This window comes from Meles meles, chromosome X (genome assembly GCF_922984935.1).
Source record: "Meles meles chromosome X, mMelMel3.1 paternal haplotype, whole genome shotgun sequence".
NCBI lineage: Eukaryota > Metazoa > Chordata > Mammalia > Carnivora > Mustelidae > Meles > Meles meles.
In genome coordinates, this window is record NC_060087.1 from 47,890,121 (window position 1) to 47,906,801 (window position 16,681).

A 16,681-nucleotide genomic window follows, 5' to 3' on the forward strand; every position below is an offset into this window, starting at 1 on the left:
GACCCTCAACTCTATGGTGAAATAATCTTCTACAAAACAGGAAAAAATATTCAATGGAAAAAAGACAGTCTCTTCAATAAATGGTGCTGGGAAAACTGGACAGCGATATGTAGAAGAATGAAACTCGACCATTCTCTTACACCGTACACAAAGATAAACTTGAAATGGATAAAAGACCTCAACGTGAGACAGGAATCTATCAGAATCCTAGAGGAGAACATAGGCAGTAACCTCTTCGATATCAGCCACAGCAACTTCTTTCAAAATATGTCTCCAAAGGCCAAGGAAACAAAAGCAAAAATGAACTTTTGGGACTTCATCAAGATCAATTAGCAATAATCGCGCCTCGGATAAACCTCATTGGCTACGATACTGCCACTGCGCAAAGCTAGGACTTCATCAAGATCAAAAGCTTCTGCACAGCAAAGGAAACAAACAGTCAACAAAACAAAGAGGCAACCCACGGAATGGGAGAAGATATTTGCAAATGACAGTACAGACAAAAGGTTGATATCCAGGATCTATAAAGAACTCCTCAAACTCAACACACACAAAACAGATAATCATATCAAAAAATGGGCAGAAGATATGAACAGACACTTCTCCAATGAAGACATACAAATGGCTATCAGACACATGAAAAAATGTTCATCATCACTAGCCATCAGGGAGATTCAAATTAAAACAATGTTGAGATACAACCTAACACCAGTTAGAATGGCCAAAATTAGCAAGACAGGAAACAACGTGTGTTGGAGAGGATGTGGAGAAAGGGGAACCCTCTTCCACTGTTGGTGGGAATGCAAGTTAGTGCAGCCACTTTGGAGAACAGTGTGGAGATTCCTCAAGAAATTAAGAATAGAGCTTCCCTATGACCCTGCAATTGCACTGCTGGGTATTTACCCCAAAGATACAGATGTAGGGAAAAGAAGGGCCATCTGTACCCCAATGTTTATTGCAGCAATGGCTACGGTCGCCAAACTGTGGAAAGAACCAAGATGCCCTTCAACGGATGAATGGATAAGGAAGATGTGGTCCATATACACAAAGGAGTATTATGCCTCCATCAGAAAGGACGAATACCCAACTTTTGTAGCAACATGGACGGGACTGGAAGAGATTATGCTGAGCGAAATAAGTCAAGCAGAGAGAGTCAAGTATCATATAGTCTCACTTATTTGTGGAGCATAACAAAGAACATGGAGGACATGGGGAGATGGAGAGGAGAGGGAGTTGAGGGAAACTGGAAGGGGAGATGAACCATGAGAGACTATGGACTCTGAAAAACAACCAGAGGGTTATGAAGGGGCGGCGGGGGGGGTGGGGGGGTGGGAGGTTGAGGAACCAGGTGGTGGGTAATAGGGAGGGCACGTACTGCATGGAGCACTGGGAGTGATGCCAAAACAATGAACACTGTTATGCTGTAAATAAACAAATAAAAACAAATAAATAAATAAATAAAAATAAATAAATAAATTCTAGTTCATGGGAAGGAGTCAAGATGGTGGAGAAGTAGCAGACTGAGACGATGTCAGGTAGCAGGAGATCAGCTAGATAGCTTATCAAACAATTGTTAACACCTATAAATCCAACAGATTGAAGAGAAGAGCAACAATTCTAGAGACAGAAAATCAACCACTTTCTGAAAGGTAGGACAAGCGGAGAAGTGAATCCAAAGTGACAGGAAGATAGACCGCGGTGGGGGGGGGGGGCTCCTGGCAAGTGGTGGAAAAACGGAGCACAAAATCAGGACTTTTAAAAGTCTGCTCCACTGAGGGGCATCACTCCAGAGGCTAAACTGGGGTGACGCCCACACGGGGTCAGCGTGGCCCCAAGTCCCGTGGGGTTACAGAAGGTTTGGGGGTGTCTGAGTTTCACAGAGCTTGCAGGTATTAGAGCAGGGAAGCTGGCTACAGAGACAGACCGAGGAGTGAGCTCTCATCTTGGCGTTACCTTGAACCGGTCACAGGCTGGGTGAGTTCGGAGCGCCACTGGAGGCCAGGGAGATGGGAGTGATTGAGCACTTTTCTCTGAGGGTGCACTGAGGAGTGGGGCCCTGAGCTCTTGGCTCCTCCAGGCTTGAGACTCGGAGGCTGCCATTTTCATTCCAGTGGGTGACTCTGTTCTAGTCACCCATCTAATATATATATATATATATACATATATATATATATAGTATATATAATATATATGTATGTATATATAAATATATACATATACATGTATATATTTCTTTTTTATATTTTTTCTTTATTTGTTTTCTTTTTTTAGTTTTTATTTATATGAACTTCTTTTTATCCCCTTTCTCCTTCCCACAATTTGGGGTCTTTTCTGATTTGGTTAAAGCACATTTTCCTGGGGTCTTTGCCACCCTTTTAGTATTTTATTTGTTCCTTCATATATTCTTATCTGGACAAAATGACAAGGCGGAAAAACTCACCACAAAAAAAAGAACAAGAGGCAGTACCAAAGGCTAGGAACCTAATCAATACGGACATTGGTAATATGTCAGATCTAGAGTTCAGAATGACGATTCTCAAGGTTCTAACTCAGCTCAAAAAAAAGGCATGGAAGATATTAGAGAAAATCTCTCCGGAGAGATAAAAAGCCCTTTCTGGAGAAATAAAAGAACTAAAATCTAACCAAGTTGAAATAAAAAAAGGTATTAATGAAGTGCAATAAAAAATGGAGGCTTTTAGGGGCACCTGTGTGGCTCAGTGGATTAAGCCTCTGCCTTCAGCTCAGGTCATGCTCTCAGGGTCCTGGGAGCAAGCCCCACATCGGGCTCTCTGCTCAGCGGGGAGCCTGCTTCCTCCTCTCTCTCTGCCTGCCTCTCTGCTTACTTGTGATCTCTGTCAAATAAATAAATCTTTAAAAAAATGGAGGCCTTTATTGCTAGGATAAATGAGGCAGAAGAAAGAATTAGTGATATAGAAGACCAAATGACAGAGAATAAAGAAGCTGAGCAAAAGAGAGACAAACAAATACTGGACCATGTGGGGAGATTTTGAGAGATAAATGACACCATAGGATGAAACAACATTAGAATAATTGGGATTCCAGAAGAAGAAGAGAGAGAGGAGCAGAAGTATACTGGAGAGAATTATTGTAGAGAATTTCCCTTTATGGCAAAGCAAACAAGCATCAAAATATAGGAGGTGCAGAGAACCCCCCTCAAAATCATTAAGAATAGGTCCACAACCCATCACCTAATAGTAAAATTCACAAGACTTAGCGACAAAGAGAAAATCCTGAAAGCAGCCCGGGAAAAGAAGTCTGTAACATACAATGGTAAAAACATTAGATTGGTAGCAGACTTCTCCACAGAGATCTGGCAGGCCAGAAAGAACTGGCATGATATATTCAGAGCACTAAATGAGAAAACATGCATCCAAGAACACTATATCCAGCTAGGCTATCATTGAAAATAGAAGGAGAGATAAAAAGCTTCTAGGACAAACAAAAACTGAAAGAATTTGCAAACACCAAACCAGCTCTACAGAAATATTGAAAGGGGTCTTCTAAGCAAAGAGAGCCTAAAAGTAGTAGATCAGAAAGGAACAGAGACAATAGACAGTAACAGTCACCTTACAAGCAATACAATGGCACTAAATTCATATCTCTCAATAGTTACCCTGAATGTGAATGGGCTAAATGCCCCAATCAAAAGACACAGGGTATCAGAATAGATAAAAAACCAAAACCCATCAATATGCTGCCTACAAGAAACTCATTTTAGATGCGAAGACACCTCCAGATTTAAAGTGAGGAGGTGGAAAACAATGTACCATGCTAATGGACATCAGAAGAAAGCTGGGGTGGCAATCCTTATATCAGATCAATTAGATTTTAAACCAAAGACCATAATAAGAGATGAAGAAGGGCACTATATCATCCTCAAAGGGTCTGTCTAATAAGAAGATCTAACAAGGGGCACCTGGGTGGCTCAGTGGATCAAGCCACTGCCTTCGGCTCAGGTCATGATCTCAGGGTCCTGGGATCGAGCCCCACGTCAGGCTCTCTGCTCCGCAGGGAGCCTGCTTCCTCCTCTCTCTCTGCCTGCCTCTCTGCCTAGTTGTGATTTCTCTCTGTTAAATAAATAAAATATTAAAAAAAAAAGATCTAACAAGTTTAAATATCTATGCCCCTAACGTGGGAGCAGCCAACTATAGAAACCAATTAATAACATAATCAAACAAACACATCAACAATCATACAATAATAGTAGGGGACTTCAACACTCCCCTCACTGAAATGGACAGATCATCTAAGCCAAAGATCAACAAGGAAATAAAGGCCTTAAATGACACACTGGACCAGATGGACATCACAGATATATTCAGAAAATTTCATCCCAAAGCAACAGAATACACATTCTTCTCAAGGGCATATGGAACATTCTCCAGAATAGATCACATCCTGGGTCATAAATCCAGTCTCAAACAGTATCAAAAGTTTGGGATCATTCTCTGCATATTTTCAGACCACAATGCTCTGAAGCTAGAACTCAATCACAAGAGGAAAGTTGGAAAGAACGCAAATACGTGAAGACTAAACAACATCTTTCTAAAGAATGAATGGGTTAACTATGAAATTAAAGAAGAATTGAAAAAATTCATGGAAACAAATGATAATGAAAGCACAATGGTTCAAAATCTGTGGGACACAGAAAAGGCAGTCCTGAGAGGAAAATATATAGCGGTACAAGGCTTTCTCAAGAAACAAGAAAGGTCTTAAATACACAACCTCACCCTACACCTAAAGGAGCTGGAGAAAGAACAAGAAAGAAACCCTAAACCCAGAAGGAGAAGACAAATCATAAAGATCAGAGCAGAAATCAATGAAATAGAAACCAAAAAAACAATAGAACAAATCAACAAAACTAGGAGCTGATTCTTTGAAAGAATTAATAAGATTGATAAACCCCTGGCCAGACGTATCAAAAAGAAAAGAGAAAGGGCCCAAATAAATAAAATCATGAATGAAAGAGGAAATATCACAACCAACACCAAAGAAATACAATTATAAGAACATACTATGAGCAACTCTACGCCAACAAATTTGAGAATCGGGAAGAAATGGATGCATTCCTAGAGACATAGAAACTACCAAAACTGAACCAAGAAGAAATAGAAAACTGAAAAGACCCATTACCAATGAGGAGATTGAAACAGTCATCAAAAATCTCCAAACAAACGAGAGCCCAGGGCCAGATGTCTTCCCAGGGGAATTCTACCAAACATTTAAAGAAAAACTAATTCCTATTCTCCTGAAACTATTCCAAAATAGAAATGGAAGGAAAACTTCCAAACTCATTTTATGAGGCCAGCATCACCTTGATCCCCAAACCAGACAAGGATCCCATCAAAAAAGAAAATCACAGACCAATATCCTTGATGAACACAGATGCAAAAATTCTCACCAAAATACTAGCCAATAGGATCCAACAGTACTTTAAAAGGATTATTCACCACGACCAAGTGGGATTTATTCCAGGGCTGCAAGTTTGGTCCAACACCTGCAAATGAATCAATGTGATACAATGCATTAATAAAAGAAAGAAAAGAGCCATATGATACTCTCAATAGATTCTGAAAAAGCATTTGAAAAAATACAGCATCCCTTCCTGATCAAAACTCTTCAAAGTGTAGGGATAGAGGGCACATACCTCAATATTATCAAAGCCATCTATGAAAATCCCACCACGAATATCATTCTCAATGGAGAAAAACTTAGAGCTTTTACTCTAAGGTCAGGAACATGGCAGGGATGTCCATTATCACTATTGCTATTCAACATAGTACTAGAAGTCCTAGCCTCAGCAATCAGACAACAAAAAGAAATTAAAGGTATCCAAATCGGCACAGAAGGAGTCAAACTATCACCCTTTGCAGATGATATAATAGTATATGTGGAAAACCCAAAAGACTTCACTCCAAATCAGCTAGAACTTGTACAGAAATTCAGTAAAGTGTCAGGATATAAAATCAGTGTGCAGAAATCAGTTGCATTTCTTTACACCAACAACAGGACAGAAGAAAGAGAAATTAAGGAGTAAATCCCGTTTACAATTGCACCCCAAACCATAAGATACTTAGGAATAAACCTAACCAAAGAGCCAAAGAATCTATACTCAGAAAACTCTAAAGTACTCATGAAAGAAATTGAGGAAGACACAGAGAAATGGAAAAATGTTCCATGCTCCTGGATTGGAAGAACAAATATTTTTAAAATGTGTATGCTACCTAAAGCAATCTACACATTTAATGCAATCCCTATCAAAATCCCATCCATTTTTTCAAAGAAATGGAGCAAATAATCCTAAACTTTATATGGAACCAGAAAAGACCTCGAATAGCCAAAGGAATATTGAAAAAGAAAGCCAAAGTTGGTGGCATCACAATTCCGGACTTCAAGCTCTATTACAAAGCTGTCATCATCAAGACAGTATGGTACTGGCACAAAAATAGACACATTGATCAATGGAACAGAATAGAGAGCCCAGAAATAGACCCTCAACTCTATGGTCAACTAATCTTCGACAAAGCAGGAAAGAATGCCCAATGGAAAAAAGACAGGCTCTTCAACAAATTGTTTTGGGAAAATTGGACAGCCACATGCAGAAGAATGAAACTGGACCATTTCCTTATACCACACACCAAAATAGACTCAAAAGGGATGAAGGACCTCAATGTGAGAAAGGAATCCATCAAAATCCTTGAGGAGAACATAGGCAGCAACCTCTTTGACCTCAGCCGCAGCCACTTCTTCCTAGGAACATTGTCTTCCTAGGAACATTGCAAGGGAAACAAGGGCAAAAATGAATTATTGGGATTTCATCAAAATCAAAAGCTTTTGCAGAGCAAGGGAAATAGTTAACAAAACCAAAAGACAACTAACAGAATGGGAGAATATATTTGCAAATGACATATCAGATAAAGGGCTAGTATCCAAAATCTATAAAGAGCTTAGCAGACTCAACACCCAAAGAACAAATAATCCAATCAAGAAATGGGCATAGGACATGAATAGACATTTCTGCAAAGAAGACATCCAGATGGCCAACAGACACATGAAAAAATGCTCCACATCACTCGGCATCAGGGAAATACAAATCAAAACCACAATGAGATATCACCTCATACCAGTCAGAATGGCTAAAATTAACAAGTCAGGAAATGAGAGATGCTGGCGAGGATGCGGAGAAAGGGGAACCCTCCTCCACTGTTGGTGGGAATGCAAGCTGGTGCAACCACTCTGGAAAACAGCATGGAGGTTCCTCAAAATGTTGAAAATAGAACTACCCTATGACCCAGCAATTGCATTACTGGGTATTTACCCTAAAGATACAAACGTAGTGATCCGAAAGGGTACGTGCACCCGAATGTTTATAGCAGCAATGTCCACAATAGCCAAACTATGGAAAGAACCTAGCTGTCCATCAACAGATGAATGGATAAAGAAGAAGTGGTATATATATACAATTGAATACTATGGAGCCATCAAAAGAAATGAAATCTTGCCATTTGCGATGACATGAATGGAACTAGAGTGTATTATGTTCAGCGAAATAAGTCAATCAGAGAAAGACAACTATGATATGATCTCCCTGATATGAGGAAGTGGAGATGCAACGTGGGGAGTTTGGAGGTTAGGAAAAGAATAAACAAGATGGGATCAGGAGGGAGACAAACCATAAGAGACACTTAATCTCACAAAACGAACTGAGGGTTGCTTGGGGTTGGGGGGTCGGGCGAGGCTGGTGGGGTTATGGACATTGGGGAGGGTATGTGCTATGGTGAGTGTTGTGACATGTTAAACCTGGCGATTCACACACCTGTACCCCTGGGGCTAAAAATACATTATATGTTAATTTAAAAATTAAAAAAAAATAAATTTCAGTTTGTTAATATATAGTGTAATATTGCTTTCAGGAGTAGAATTCAGTGATTCCTCACTTACATGTAACACCTAGTTCTCATCACAGTGAAGTGTCCTCCTTAAGAAAATGTTTATTTATGAAAAAGTATCAGAAATATTCAGAACTATTCACAGTTTAAGAAACTAGTTGTTTCTTCAAAGATGATTCAGACGGTTCACGATTTCTCTTTGCACTTTGTATAGTTCTTTGACGTGTGTCTAGTTCTCCTTGCTTGATGGGCACTATATTATCAACAGGTAGCAGAGATTTCTTCCATTTTCCCTTGAGGGTGGAATCACTTTGTAAAGGCCAGACCATTTACCTGTTATTCTTACCACTTCTCCTCGACTTTCTTCTTTCTTTCTTTATTTAACTTTTTATTATGTTCATTTAGTGAACATATCATTTAGCCATCATTTAAAAAATTTTTTCATATCTTCTTAAGTTTTTCATCTATATACAAAAATGAATGTTTTTTGTTTTTATTTCCCTTACAATTTATTTAGATCTTGGTTACTCGAGCATTGTAAAACAAGATGCAAAGTTTACACTCCTAGTCTCTCAAATACTTTTACATAGGATAGAAATTGTTCATTACTGGGGTGCCTGGGTGGCTCAGTCGGTTAAGCATCTGCCTTCGTCTCAGGTCATGATCCCAGGATCCTGGGATTGAGTCCCAGATCGGGCTCCCTGCTCAGCAGGAAGCCTGCTTCTCCCTCTGCCTGCTGCTCCCCCTGCTTGTGCTCGCTTACTCTCTCACTCTTGCTCTCTCTCTGACAAATAAAATCTTAAAAAAAAAAAGAAATTGTTCATTATTTGCCTGGGAAACTGAGGATATTAGGAGGGGGTGTTACATAGAAATACTTTCTATTAATTGAATTTTTCTATTGGTTTATTTAACTATTTCTTAATTGAGTAAATTTTCATAATTCCTTGTTTTTACTATGTTCAGTTAGCCACCTTAGAGTACATTATAAGTTTCTAATGTAGTGTTCAATGAGTCATTAGTTGCGTATAACACCCAGGGCTCATCACAACATGTGTCCTGCTTAATATCCATCACCCAGTTACCCCATGACCCACCCACCTCCTCTCTGAGACCCTCAGTTTGATTCCAGTGTCTCTCATGTTTTGTCTCTCTCTCTGATTTCCTCCCCTTCAGTTTTCCCATCCTTCCCCTGTGGTCCTCCATGTCATTCCTTATGTTCCACATATGAGCAAAAACATATAATAATAGACTTTCTCTGCTTGGCTTATTTCACTTGGCATAATCCCCTCCAGTTCCATCCATGTTGATGCAAATGGCGGATATTCATTCTTTCTGATGGCTGAGTAGTATTCCATTGTATATATGGACCACATCTTTATCCATTCATCTGTTGAAGGGCATCTTGGGTCTTTCCACAGTTTGGCAACTGTGGCCATTGCTGCTATGAACACTGGGGTTCATGTGCCCTTTCTTTTCACTACCTCTGTATCTTTGGGGTAAATACCTGTAGTGCAATTCCTGGGTCCTAGGGTAGCTCTATTTTTAACATCTTGAGGAGCCTCCATATTGTTTTCCAGAGTAGCTGTACCAACTTGCATTCCCACCAACAGTGTAAGAGTGCTCCCCTTTCTCCACATCCTCACCAACAGTTCTTGTTTCCTGACTTGTTAATTTTTGCCATTCTAACTAGTGTAAGTTATCTCATTGTGGGTTTTGATTTGAAATGCCCTAATGACTAGTGATGTTTAACGTTTTTTCATGTGTCTGTTAGCCATTTGTATGTCTTCTTTGGAGAGGTGTCTATTCATGTCTCCTGCCCATTTCTTGACTGGATTATCTGTTTTATGGGTGTTGAGCTTGAGAAGTTCTTTCTTTATAGATCTTGGATACCAGCCCTTTATCTGCAATGTCATTTGCAAGTTTCTTCTCCCATTTCATGGGTTGCCTTTTTGTTTTGTTGACTGTTTCCTTTGCTGTGCAAAAGCTTTTTATCTTGATGAAGTCCCAATAGTTCATTTTTGCTTTTCTTTCCCCTGCCTTTGGAGACGTGTCTTGAAAGAAGTCACTGTGGACAATGTTGAAGAAGTTAGTGCCTATTTTCTTCTCTAGGATTTTGATAGATTCCTTTCTCACATTGAGACCTTTCATGCATTTTGAGTTTATCTTTGTGTATGGTGTAAGAGAATGGTCAAGTTTCATTCTTCTGCATGTAGCTGTCCAATATTCCCAGCACCATTTATTGAATAGACTTCCATTTTACCATTGGATATTCTTTCCTGATTTGTCAAAAGATTAGTTGACTGTAGAGTTGAGGGTCCATTTCTGTGTTATCACAGCTTTGTATTAGCTTGAAGTCAGGCAACGTGATGCCCCCAGCTTTGGTTTTCTTTTTCTACAATCCCCTGGTAATTTGAGATCTTTTCTGGTTCCATACAATTTTTTGGATGGTTGTTCCAGCTCTGTGAAAAATTTAGATAGTATTTTGATAGGGATTGCACTGAAAGTGTAGAAAATGTAGACATTTTCATAATTTTTATTCTTTTGAACCATGAGCATGGAATGTTTTCCATCTCTTTATGTCTTCTTCAATTTCTTTCATGAGCGTTCTCTAGTTTCTAGAGTATAGATCCTTTACTACTTTGGTTAGGTTTATTCCTAGGTATCTTGTGGGTTTTTGTGCAATTGTAAATGAAATTGATTCCTTAAAGTCTCTTTCTTCAGTCACATTATTAGTGTATTGAAATGCCACTGATTTCTGTGCATTGACTTTGTATCCTGCCATGTTGCTGAACTGCTATATGAGTTCTAGTAATTTGGAGGTGGAGTGTTTTGGGTTTTCACATAAAGTGTCACATCATCTGGAAAGAGAATGTTTGACCTCTTGTTTGCCAATTTGAATGCATTTTATTTACTTTTATTGTCTGATTGCTGAGGCTAGGACTTCTAGTCCTATGCTGAACAAAAGTGGTGAGAGTGGGCATTCCTGTCATACTCCCAACATCGAGGGAAAAGCTCTCAGTTTTTCTCCATTGAGAATTATATTCACCATGGGCTTTTTCATGGATGGCTTTTATGATACCGAGGTATGCTCCCTCTATCCCTATCATTAGAAGAGTTTTTATCAGGAAAAGATGCTGTATTTTTGAAATGATTTCTCAGCATCAATTGAGAGGATCTTGAATTTCTTGTCTTTTGTTAATGTGCTGTATCATGTTGATTGATTTGCAAATGTTCAACCACCCCTGCATCCCAGGAATAAATAATACCTGGTCATAGTGAATAATTCTTTTAATGGATTGTTGGATCCTAATGACTAGGAACTTGTTGAGTAATTTTGCATCCATGTTCATCAGGGATATTGGTCTATAATTCTCCTTTTTGATGGGGTCTCTGTCTGGTTTTGGAATCAGGGTACTTCTGGCCTCATAGAAGGAGTTGGGAAGTTTTCCTTATGTTCCTTATATTTTGGAACAGCTTCAGTAGAATAGGTATAATTTCTTTTTTTAATGTTTGGTAGAATTCCCCTAGGAATCCATCAGTCCCTGGACTCTTGTTTTTGGGGAGGCTTTTGATTACTCTTTCAATTTCCTTTTAAATATAAGGTTTGTTCCCAGTGATGGGTGTTAAGGAGGGCACGTATTGCATGGAGCACTGCGTATATTAACAAATATTGAATCATTGAATGCTACATCAAAAACTAATAATGTGGGCACCTGGGTGGCTCGGTTGGTTAAGCAACTGCCTTTGGCTCAGGTCATTATCCTGGAGTCCTGAGATCAAGTCCTACATTCTGGTCCCTGCCCAACAGGGAGTCTGCTTCTCTCTCTGACCTCTGCCCTCTCATGTTCTCTTTCTCCCATTCTCGTTTTTTCTCTCAAATAAGTAAATAAATAAAGTCTTTAAGAAAACTAATAATGGGGAGGAGTCAAGACGGCGGAAAAGTAGCAGGCTGAGACTACATCAGGTAGCAGGAGATCAGATAAATAGCTTATCTAAACATTGCAAACACCTACAAATCCAATGGGAGATTGAAGAGAAGAAGAACAGCAATTCTAGAAACAGAAAATCAACCACTTTCTGAAAGGTAGGACTGGTGGACAAGTGAATCCAAAACGACGGGAAGATAGACCGTGGGGGGAAGGGCTGGCTCCCTGCAAGCAGCGGAGCAACAGGAGCACAAAATCAGGACTTTAAAAAGTCTGTTCCACTGAGGGACATTGCTAGAGGTGGAAAACAATGTACCATGCTAATGGACATCAGAAGAAAGCTGGGGTGGCAATCCTTATATCAGATCAATTAGATTTTAAGCCAAAGACTATAATAAGAGATGAGGAAGGACACTATATCCTACTCAAAGCGTCTGTCCAATAAGAAGATCTAACAAGTTTAAATATCTATGCCCCTAATGTGGGAGCAGCCAACTATAGAAACCAATTAATAACAGAATCAAAGAAGCACATCAATAATAATACAATAATAGTATATGGGACTTTAACACTCCCCTCACTGAAATGGACAGATCATCCAAGCAAAAGATCAACAAGGAAATAAAGGCCTTAAATGACACACTGGACCAGATGGACATCACAGATATATTCAGAATATTTCATCCCAAAGCAACAGAATACACATTCTTCTCAAGGGCACATGGAACATTCTCCAGAATAGATCACATCCTGGGTCACAAATCAGGTCTCAACTGGTATCAAAAGATTAGGATCATTCCCTGCATATTTTCTGACCACAATGCTCTGAAGCTAGAACTCAATCACAAGAGGAAATTTGGAAAGAACCCAAATACATGGAGACTAAACAGCATCCTTCTAAAGAATGAATGGATCAACCAGGAAATTAAAGAAGAATTGAAAAAATTCATGGAAACAAATGATAACGAAAACACAACAGTTCAAAATCTGTGGGATGCAGCAAAGGCAGTCCTGAGAGGAAAATATATAGCGGTACAAGGCTTTCTCAAGAAACAAGAAAAGTCTCAAATACACAACCTAACCCTACACCTAAAGGAGCTGGAGAAAGAACAAGAAAGAAACTCTAAACCCAGCAGGAGAAGACAAATAATAAAGAGCAGAGCAGAAATCAATGAAATAGAAAGCAAAAAAAAAAAAAAAAACAACAATAGAACAAATCAATGAAACTAAGAGCTGGTTCTTTGAAAGAATTAATAAGATTGATAAACCCCTGCCCAGATGTATCAAAAAGAAAAGAGAAAGGGCCCAAATAAATAAAATCATGAATGAAAGAGGAAAAATCACAACTAACACCAAAGAAATACAGACGATTATAAGAACATACTATGAGCAACTCTACGCCAACAAATTTGAGAATCGGGAAGAAATGGATGCATTCCTAGAGACATAGAAACTACCAAAACTGAACCAAGAAGAAATAGAAAACCTGAACAGGCCCATAACCAGTAAGGAGATTGAAACAGTCATCAAAAATCTCCAAACAAACAAAAGCCCAGGGCCAGATGTCTTCCCAGGGGAATTCTACCAAACATTTAAAGAAGAACTCATTCCTATTCTCCTGAAACTATTCCAAAAAATAGAAATGGAAGGAAAACTTCCAAACTCATTTTATGAGGCCAGCATCACCTTGATCCCCAAACCAGACAAGGATCCCACCAAAAAGAGAACTACAGACCAATATCCTTGATGAACACAGATGCAAAAATTCTCACCAAAATACTAGCCAATAGGATTCAACAGTACATTAAAAGGATTATTCACCACAACCAAGTGGGATTTATTCCAGGGCTGCAAGGTTGGTTCAACATCCGCAAATCAATCAATGTGATAGAACACATTAATAAAAGAAAGAACAAGAGCCATATGATACTCTCAATAGATGCTGAAAAAGCATTTGACAAAGTACAGCATCCCTTCCTGATCAAAACTCTTCAAAGTGTAGGGATAGAGGGCACATACCTCAATATTATCAAAGCCTTCTATGAAAAACCCACCGCAAATATCATTCTCAATGGAGAAAAACTGAAAGCTTTTACGTTAAGGTCAGGAACATGGCAGGGATGTCCATTATCACCACTGCTATTCAACATAGTACTAGAAGTCCTAGCCTCAGCAATCAGACAACAAAAGGAAATCAAAGGCATCCAAATCGGCAAAGAAGAAGTCAAACTATCACTCTTTGCAGATGATATGATACTATATGTGGGAAACCTAAAAGACTCCACTCCAAAACTTCTAGAACTTGTACAGGAATTCAGTAAAGTGTCAGGATATAAAATCAATGCACAGAAATCAGTTGCATTTATCTACACCAACAACAAGACAGAAGAAAGAGAAATTAAGGAGCCAATCCCATTTACAATTGCGCCCAAAACTGTAAGATACCTAGGAATAAACCTAACCAAAGAGGCTAAGAATCTATATGCAGAAACCTCTAAAGTACTCATGAAAGAAATTGAGGAAGACACAAAGAAATGGAAAAATGTTCCATGCTCTTGGATTGGAAGAATAAATATTGTGAAAATATCTATGCTGCCTAAAGCAATCTACACATTTAATGCAATCTCTATCAAAATACCATCCATTTTTTTCAAAGAAATGGAACAAATAATCCTAAAATTTATATGGAACCAGAAAAGACCTCGAATAGCCAAAGGAATATTGAAAAAGAAAGCCAAAGTTGGTGGCATCACAATTCCGGACTTCAAGCTCTATTACAAAGCTGTCATCATCAAGACAGCATGGTACTGGCACAAAAACTGACACATAGATCAGTGGAACAGAATAGAGAGCCCAGAAATAGACCCTCAACTCTATGGTCAACTAATCTTCAACAAAGCAGGAAAAAATGTCCAATGGAAAAAAGACAACCTCTTCAATAAATAGTGCTGGGATAATTGGACAGCCACATGCAGAAAAATGAAATTGGACCACTTCCTTACACCACACACGAAAATAGACTCCAAATGGATGAAGGACCTCAATGTGAGAAAGGAATCCATCAAAATCCTTGAGGAGAATGCAGGCAGCAACCTCTTCGACCTCAGCCGCAGCCACTTCTTCCTAGGAATGCCGCCAAAGGCAAGGGAAGCAAGGGCAAAAATGAACTATTGGGATTTCATCAAGATCAAAAGCTTTTGCACAGCAAAGGAAATAGTTAACAGAACCAAAAGACAACTGACAGAATGGGAGAAGATATTTGCAAACAACATATCAGATAAAGGGCTAGTATCCAAAATCTATAAAGAACTTAACAAACTCAACACCCAAAGAACGAACAATCCAATCAAGAAATGGGCAGAGGACATGAATAGACATTTCTGAAAAGAAGACATCCAGATGGCCAACAGACACATGAAAAAGTGCTCCACATCACTTGGCATCAGGGAAATACAAATCAAAACCACAATGAGGTATCACCTCACACCAGTCAGAATGGCTAAAATTAACAAGCCAGGAAATGAGAGATGCTGGCGAGGATGCGGAGAAAGGGGAACCCTCCTCCACTGTTGGTGGGAATGCAAGCTGGTGCAACCACTCTGGAAAACAGCATGGAGGTTCCTCAAAATGTTGAAAATAGAACTACCCTATGACCCAGCAATTGCACTACTGGGTATTTACCCTAACGATACAAACGTAGTGATCCGAAGGGGCACGTGCACCCAAATGTTTGTAGCAGCAATGTCTACAGTGGCCAAACTATGGAAAGAACCTAGATGTCCATCAACAGATGAATGGATAAAGAAGATGTGGTATATATACACAACGGAATACTATGCAGCCATCAAAAGAAATGAAATCTTTCCATTTGAGATGATGTGGATGGAACTAGAGGTTTTCATGCTTAGTGAAATAAGTCAATCGGAGAAAGACAACTATCATATGATCTCCCTGATATGAAGACGTGGAGATGCAACATGGGGTGTTAGGGGGATAGGAGAATAAATGAAACAAGATGGGATTGGGAGGGAGACAAACCATAAGTGACTCTTAATCTCACAAAACAAACTGAGGGTTGCTGGGGGGAGGGAGGGTTGGGAGAGGGGGAGGGGGGTTATGGACACTGGGGAGGGTATGTGCTATGGTGAGTGCTGTGAAGTGTGTAAACCTGGAGATTCGCAGACCTCTACCCCTGGGGATAAAAATACAGTATATGTTTATAAAAAAATAAGAAATAAATAAAAAATTTAAAAAAAGAAAACTAATAATGTACAGTATGGTGACTAACATAATAAAAATTATTAAAAATGAATATATGGTTTGTTTATGGTGCAGGATGTGGTCTATCTGTTGAATATTCTTTGTGTGTTTGAGAAGTATATGTATTCCAGTATCACTGGATGAAGTAGATGATATATGTTATCAGATATGTTTATCAATTGTGCTATTTCATTCACATATGTCCTTACTGATTTTTATTGCCTGGTGAGTATTTTCAGGTCTGGTAGCAGAGTGTTGATGTTTCCAAAATAATTGTGAATTTGTGTATTTCTCCTTGCAGATCTATTAGTTGTAATCTCATGTATTTTGCTCTATTTTTAGGTAAATACATTAAGTATTATTATGTCTTCTTGGATAACCAACTTCCTTATCATATGTCAGGCTCCACTTTATCCCTGATAATTTTCCTTGGTCTGAATTCTTCTGTTTGAAATTAATATAGTTATTCAAGCTTTTAATAAATTAACATTAGTATGATCTATCTTTCTCCATCAGTTTACCATTATTTAAGATAAAAATATTTTCCCCATCTCTATTGAGATACAATTTGGCATATGATGTTGT

General features: G+C 38.9%; 1 pseudogene; it reads right to left on the reverse strand.

Annotated features, from left to right (window-relative positions):
- Window positions 1-224: 224 nt before the first annotated feature.
- On the reverse strand, window positions 225-390 carry LOC123935602 (annotated as a pseudogene).
- Window positions 391-16,681: the final 16,291 nt, after the last annotated feature.